Source organism: Pristiophorus japonicus, unplaced genomic scaffold (assembly GCF_044704955.1).
Source record: "Pristiophorus japonicus isolate sPriJap1 unplaced genomic scaffold, sPriJap1.hap1 HAP1_SCAFFOLD_2159, whole genome shotgun sequence".
NCBI lineage: Eukaryota > Metazoa > Chordata > Chondrichthyes > Pristiophoridae > Pristiophorus > Pristiophorus japonicus.
Window position 1 is genome coordinate 7,919 of NW_027251864.1, and position 7,082 is coordinate 15,000.

The window sequence follows — 7,082 nt, forward strand, 5'->3', positions numbered from 1 at the left end:
CCTTTTTGGGCGGGAATTTATTCCCTTTTTGCCCATTTTTCGGGTTTTTGGTCGGGCTCAAAAGCGGCTGCCCGAGGCCTGGCAGAGGCCGGGGCATGGTCCCCGATCGCGCCAGGCGGCTCGCGCGACCCGATTAGGCCCCGAAAGGAGTCGGGAAATCGGCAGACCTGCCCGAGTTCAGCCCGGGGGGGGCGGGGGGCAGGTCGGTTCGGCTCAAATCATTAACCAAAGCCGAGACTTGGTCTCGCTGGCGCAACCGAAGTGCCAGGCTGGATAACTCATTAACCAGAAGGCGGCTGGAGGCAGGCAGGGCTGATGGCTGAGGCCGGGTGGAGGGCCACCCGCGGCCGGGAAAGTCAAAAGTCCCGTTGTGTGGAAGTCTATGAGGTCAGATTCGGCCGCCTTACCGGGCCTTCGGTTGATGGTTTCCCGCTTGGGCAAGCGAGTCGGCCCGGCAAAGTGGCCACTTGCATTTTCTGGCAAGTGTCTGCGAACAACGTTAATGAGTTGAACCTCGGAAATTGCCGGAAGTCCCGATGAAGAAATGAAAATGCCCCTTTTGCGGGGATTTGGATGCTCATGGCCGGCAGCAGGTGGCCCGACGCCCCGCCAACTTGACACTTGTCATTTCTGTCCTTGGGGGTTGGCGGGGTATCTGCACAGAGGTAGGAGGTGGCAGAATCGAGACTTGGTGAGTTTTCCAAACAAACGTCTCGAGCCTCCAGGTCTGCAGAGACCGACCAGGGCTGCCGCCCAACCGACTATTCACCCTTTTTGGGCGGGAATTTATTCCCTTTTTGCCCATTTTTCGGGTTTTTGGTCGGGCTTCAAAAGCGGCTGCCCGAGGCCTGGCAGAGGCCGGGGCATGGTCCCCGATCGCGCCAGGCGGCTCGCGCGACCCGATTAGGCCCCGAAAGGAGTCGGGAAATCGGCAGACCTGCCCGAGTTCAGCCCGGGGGGGGCGGGGGGCAGGTCGGTTCGGCTCAAATCATTAACCAAAGCCGAGACTTGGTCTCGCTGGCGCAACCGAAGTGCCAGGCTGGATAACTCATTAACCAGAAGGCGGCTGGAGGCAGGCAGGGCTGATGGCTGAGGCCGGGTGGAGGCCACCCGCGGCCGGGAAAGTCAAAAGTCCCGTTGTGTGGAAGTCTATGAGGTCAGATTCGGCGCCTTACCGGGCCTTCGGTTGATGGTTTCCCGCTTGGGCAAGCGAGTCGGCCCGGCAAAGTGGCCACTTGCATTTTCTGGCAAGTGTCTGCGAACAACGTTAATGAGTTGAACCTCGGAAATTGCCGGAAGTCCCGATGAAGAAATGAAAATGCCCCTTTTGCGGGGATTTGGATGCTCATGGCCGGCAGCAGGTGGCCCGACGCCCCGCCAACTTGACACTTGTCATTTCTGTCCTTGGGGGTTGGCGGGGTATCTGCACAGAGGTAGGAGGTGGCAGAATCGAGACTTGGTGAGTTTTCCAAACAAACGTCTCGAGCCTCCAGGTCTGCAGAGACCGACCAGGGCTGCCGCCCAACCGACTATTCACCCTTTTTGGGCGGGAATTTATTCCCTTTTTGCCCATTTTTCGGGTTTTTGGTCGGGCTTCAAAAGCGGCTGCCCGAGGCCTGGCAGAGGCCGGGGCATGGTCCCCGATCGCGCCAGGCGGCTCGCGCGACCCGATTAGGCCCCGAAAGGAGTCGGGAAATCGGCAGACCTGCCCGAGTTCAGCCCGGGGGGGGCGGGGGGCAGGTCGGTTCGGCTCAAATCATTAACCAAAGCCGAGACTTGGTCTCGCTGGCGCAACCGAAGTGCCAGGCTGGATAACTCATTAACCAGAAGGCGGCTGGAGGCAGGCAGGGCTGATGGCTGAGGCCGGGTGGAGGCCACCCGCGGCCGGGAAAGTCAAAAGTCCCGTTGTGTGGAAGTCTATGAGGTCAGATTCGGCCGCCTTACCGGGCCTTCGGTTGATGGTTTCCCGCTTGGGCAAGCGAGTCGGCCCGGCAAAGTGGCCACTTGCATTTTCTGGCAAGTGTCTGCGAACAACGTTAATGAGTTGAACCTCGGAAATTGCCGGAAGTCCCGATGAAGAAATGAAATGCCCCTTTTGCGGGGATTTGGATGCTCATGGCCGGCAGCAGGTGGCCCGACGCCCCGCCAACTTGACACTTGTCATTTCTGTCCTTGGGGGTTGGCGGGGTATCTGCACAGAGGTAGGAGGTGGCAGAATCGAGACTTGGTGAGTTTTCCAAACAAACGTCTCGAGCCTCCAGGTCTGCAGAGACCGACCAGGGCTGCCGCCCAACCGACTATTCACCCTTTTTGGGCGGGAATTTATTCCCTTTTTGCCCATTTTTCGGGTTTTTGGTCGGGCTTCAAAAGCGGCTGCCCGAGGCCTGGCAGAGGCCGGGGCATGGTCCCCGATCGCGCCAGGCGGCTCGCGCGACCCGATTAGGCCCCGAAAGGAGTCGGGAAATCGGCAGACCTGCCCGAGTTCAGCCCGGGGGGGCGGGGGGCAGGTCGGTTCGGCTCAAATCATTAACCAAAGCCGAGACTTGGTCTCGCTGGCGCAACCGAAGTGCCAGGCTGGATAACTCATTAACCAGAAGGCGGCTGGAGGCAGGCAGGGCTGATGGCTGAGGCCGGGTGGAGGCCACCCGCGGCCGGGAAAGTCAAAAGTCCCGTTGTGTGGAAGTCTATGAGGTCAGATTCGGCCGCCTTACCGGGCCTTCGGTTGATGGTTTCCCGCTTGGGCAAGCGAGTCGGCCCGGCAAAGTGGCCACTTGCATTTTCTGGCAAGTGTCTGCGAACAACGTTAATGAGTTGAACCTCGGAAATTGCCGGAAGTCCCGATGAAGAAATGAAAATGCCCCTTTTGCGGGGATTTGGATGCTCATGGCCGGCAGCAGGTGGCCCGACGCCCCGCCAACTTGACACTTGTCATTTCTGTCCTTGGGGGTTGGCGGGGTATCTGCACAGAGGTAGGAGGTGGCAGAATCGAGACTTGGTGAGTTTTCCAAACAAACGTCTCGAGCCTCCAGGTCTGCAGAGACCGACCAGGGCTGCCGCCCAACCGACTATTCACCCTTTTTGGGCGGGAATTTATTCCCTTTTTGCCCATTTTTCGGGTTTTTGGTCGGGCTTCAAAAGCGGCTGCCCGAGGCCTGGCAGAGGCCGGGGCATGGTCCCCGATCGCGCCAGGCGGCTCGCGCGACCCGATTAGGCCCCGAAAGGAGTCGGGAAATCGGCAGACCTGCCCGAGTTCAGCCCGGGGGGGGCGGGGGGCAGGTCGGTTCGGCTCAAATCATTAACCAAAGCCGAGACTTGGTCTCGCTGGCGCAACCGAAGTGCCAGGCTGGATAACTCATTAACCAGAAGGCGGCTGGAGGCAGGCAGGGCTGATGGCTGAGGCCGGGTGGAGGCCACCCGCGGCCGGGAAAGTCAAAAGTCCCGTTGTGTGGAAGTCTATGAGGTCAGATTCGGCCGCCTTACCGGGCCCTTCGGTTGATGGTTTCCCGCTTGGGCAAGCGAGTCGGCCCGGCAAAGTGGCCACTTGCATTTTCTGGCAAGTGTCTGCGAACAACGTTAATGAGTTGAACCTTGGAAATTGCCGGAAGTCCCGATGAAGAAATGAAAATGCCCCTTTTGCGGGGATTTGGATGCTCATGGCCGGCAGCAGGTGGCCCGACGCCCCGCCAACTTGACACTTGTCATTTCTGTCCTTGGGGGTTGGCGGGGTATCTGCACAGAGGTAGGAGGTGGCAGAATCGAGACTTGGTGAGTTTTCCAAACAAACGTCTCGAGCCTCCAGGTCTGCAGAGACCGACCAGGGCTGCCGCCCAACCGACTATTCACCCTTTTTGGGCGGGAATTTATTCCCTTTTTGCCCATTTTTCGGGTTTTTGGTCGGGCTTCAAAAGCGGCTGCCCGAGGCCTGGCAGAGGCCGGGGCATGGTCCCCGATCGCGCCAGGCGGCTCGCGCGACCCGATTAGGCCCCGAAAGGAGTCGGGAAATCGGCAGACCTGCCCGAGTTCAGCCCGGGGGGGCGGGGGGGCAGGTCGGTTCGGCTCAAATCATTAAACCAAAGCCGAGACTTGGTCTCGCTGGCGCAACCGAAGTGCCAGGCTGGATAACTCATTAACCAGAAGGCGGCTGGAGGCAGGCAGGGCTGATGGCTGAGGCCGGGTGGAGGCCACCCGCGGCCGGGAAAGTCAAAAGTCCCGTTGTGTGGAAGTCTATGAGGTCAGATTCGGCCGCCTTACCGGGCCTTCGGTTGATGGTTTCCCGCTTGGGCAAGCGAGTCGGCCCGGCAAAGTGGCCACTTGCATTTTCTGGCAAGTGTCTGCGAACAACGTTAATGAGTTGAACCTCGGAAATTGCCGGAAGTCCCGATGAAGAAATGAAAATGCCCCTTTTGCGGGGATTTGGATGCTCATGGCCGGCAGCAGGTGGCCCGACGCCCCGCCAACTTGACACTTGTCATTTCTGTCCTTGGGGTTGGCGGGGTATCTGCACAGAGGTAGGAGGTGGCAGAATCGAGACTTGGTGAGTTTTCCAAACAAACGTCTCGAGCCTCCAGGTCTGCAGAGACCGACCAGGGCTGCCGCCCAACCGACTATTCACCCTTTTTGGGCGGGAATTTATTCCCTTTTTGCCCATTTTTCGGGTTTTTGGTCGGGCTTCAAAAGCGGCTGCCCGAGGCCTGGCAGAGGCCGGGGCATGGTCCCCGATCGCGCCAGGCGGCTCGCGCGACGCGATTAGGCCCCGAAAGGAGTCGGGAAATCGGCAGACCTGCCCGAGTTCAGCCCGCGGGGGCGGGGGGCAGGTCGGTTCGGCTCAAATCATTAACCAAAGCCGAGACTTGGTCTCGCTGGCGCAACCGAAGTGCCAGGCTGGATAACTCATTAACCAGAAGGCGGCTGGAGGCAGGCAGGGCTGATGGCTGAGGCCGGGTGGAGGCCACCCGCGGCCGGGAAAGTCAAAAGTCCCGTTGTGTGGAAGTCTATGAGGTCAGATTCGGCCGCCTTACCGGGCCTGCGGTTGATGGTTTCCCGCTTGGGCAAGCGAGTCGGCCCGGCAAAGTGGCCACTTGCATTTTCTGGCAAGTGTCTGCGAACAACGTTAATGAGTTGAACCTCGGCAATTGTCGGAAGTCCCGATGAAGAAATGAAAATGCCCCTTTTGCGGGGATTTGGATGCTCATGGCCGGCAGCAGGTGGCCCGACGCCCCGCCAACTTGACACTTGTCATTTCTGTCCTTGGGGGTTGGCGGGGTATCTGCACAGAGGTAGGAGGTGGCAGAATCGAGACTTGGTGAGTTTTCCAAACAAACGTCTCGAGCCTCCAGGTCTGCAGAGACCGACCAGGGCTGCCGCCCAACCGACTATTCACCCTTTTTGGGCGGGAATTTATTCCCTTTTTGCCCATTTTTCGGGTTTTTGGTCGGGCTTCAAAAGCGGCTGCCCGAGGCCTGGCAGAGGCCGGGGCATGGGCCCCGATCGCGCCAGGCGGCTCGCGCGACCCGATTAGGCCCCGAAAGGAGTCGGGAAATCGGCAGACCTGCCCGAGTTCAGCCCGCGGGGGCGGGGGGCAGGTCGGTTCGGCTCAAATCATTAACCAAAGCCGAGACTTGGTCTCGCTGGCGCAACCGAAGTGCCAGGCTGGATAACTCATTAACCAGAAGGCGGCTGGAGGCAGGCAGGGCTGATGGCTGAGGCCGGGTGGAGGCCACCCGCGGCCGGGAAAGTCAAAAGTCCCGTTGTGTGGAAGTCTATGAGGTCAGATTCGGCCGCCTTACCGGGCCTTCGGTTGATGGTTTCCCGCTTGGGCAAGCGAGTCGGCCCGGCAAAGTGGCCACTTGCATTTTCTGGCAAGTGTCTGCGAACAACGTTAATGAGTTGAACCTTGGAAATTGCCGGAAGTCCCGATGAAGAAATGAAAATGCCCCTTTTGCGGGGATTTGGATGCTCATGGCCGGCAGCAGGTGGCCCGACGCCCCGCCAACTTGACACTTGTCATTTCTGTCCTTGGGGGTTGGCGGGGTATCTGCACAGAGGTAGGAGGTGGCAGAATCGAGACTTGGTGAGTTTTCCAAACAAACGTCTCGAGCCTCCAGGTCTGCAGAGACCGACCAGGGCTGCCGCCCAACCGACTATTCACCCTTTTTGGGCGGGAATTTATTCCCTTTTTGCCCATTTTTCGGGTTTTTGGTCGGGCTTCAAAAGCGGCTGCCCGAGGCCTGGCAGAGGCCGGGGCATGGGCCCCGATCGCGCCAGGCGGCTCGCGCGACCCGATTAGGCCCCGAAAGGAGTCGGGAAATCGGCAGACCTGCCCGAGTTCAGCCCGCGGGGGCGGGGGGCAGGTCGGTTCGGCTCAAATCATTAACCAAAGCCGAGACTTGGTCTCGCTGGCGCAACCGAAGTGCCAGGCTGGATAACTCATTAACCAGAAGGCGGCTGGAGGCAGGCAGGGCTGATGGCTGAGGCCGGGTGGAGGCCACCCGCGGCCGGGAAAGTCAAAAGTCCCGTTGTGTGGAAGTCTATGAGGTCAGATTCGGCCGCCTTACCGGGCCTTCGGTTGATGGTTTCCCGCTTGGGCAAGCGAGTCGGCCCGGCAAAGTGGCCACTTGCATTTTCTGGCAAGTGTCTGCGAACAACGTTAATGAGTTGAACCTCGGAAATTGCCGGAAGTCCCGATGAAGAAATGAAAATGCCCCTTTTGCGGGGATTTGGATGCTCATGGCCGGCAGCAGGTGGCCCGACGCCCCGCCAACTTGACACTTGTCATTTCTGTCCTTGGGGGTTGGCGGGGTATCTGCACAGAGGTAGGAGGTGGCAGAATCGAGACTTGGTGAGTTTTCCAAACAAACGTCTCGAGCCTCCAGGTCTGCAGAGACCGACCAGGGCTGCCGCCCAACCGACTATTCACCCTTTTTGGGCGGGAATTTATTCCCTTTTTGCCCATTTTTCGGGTTTTTGGTCGGGCTTCAAAAGCGGCTGCCCGAGGCCTGGCAGAGGCCGGGGCATGGGCCCCGATCGCGCCAGGCGGCTCGCGCGACCCGATTAGGCCCCGAAAGGAGTCGGGAAATCGGCAG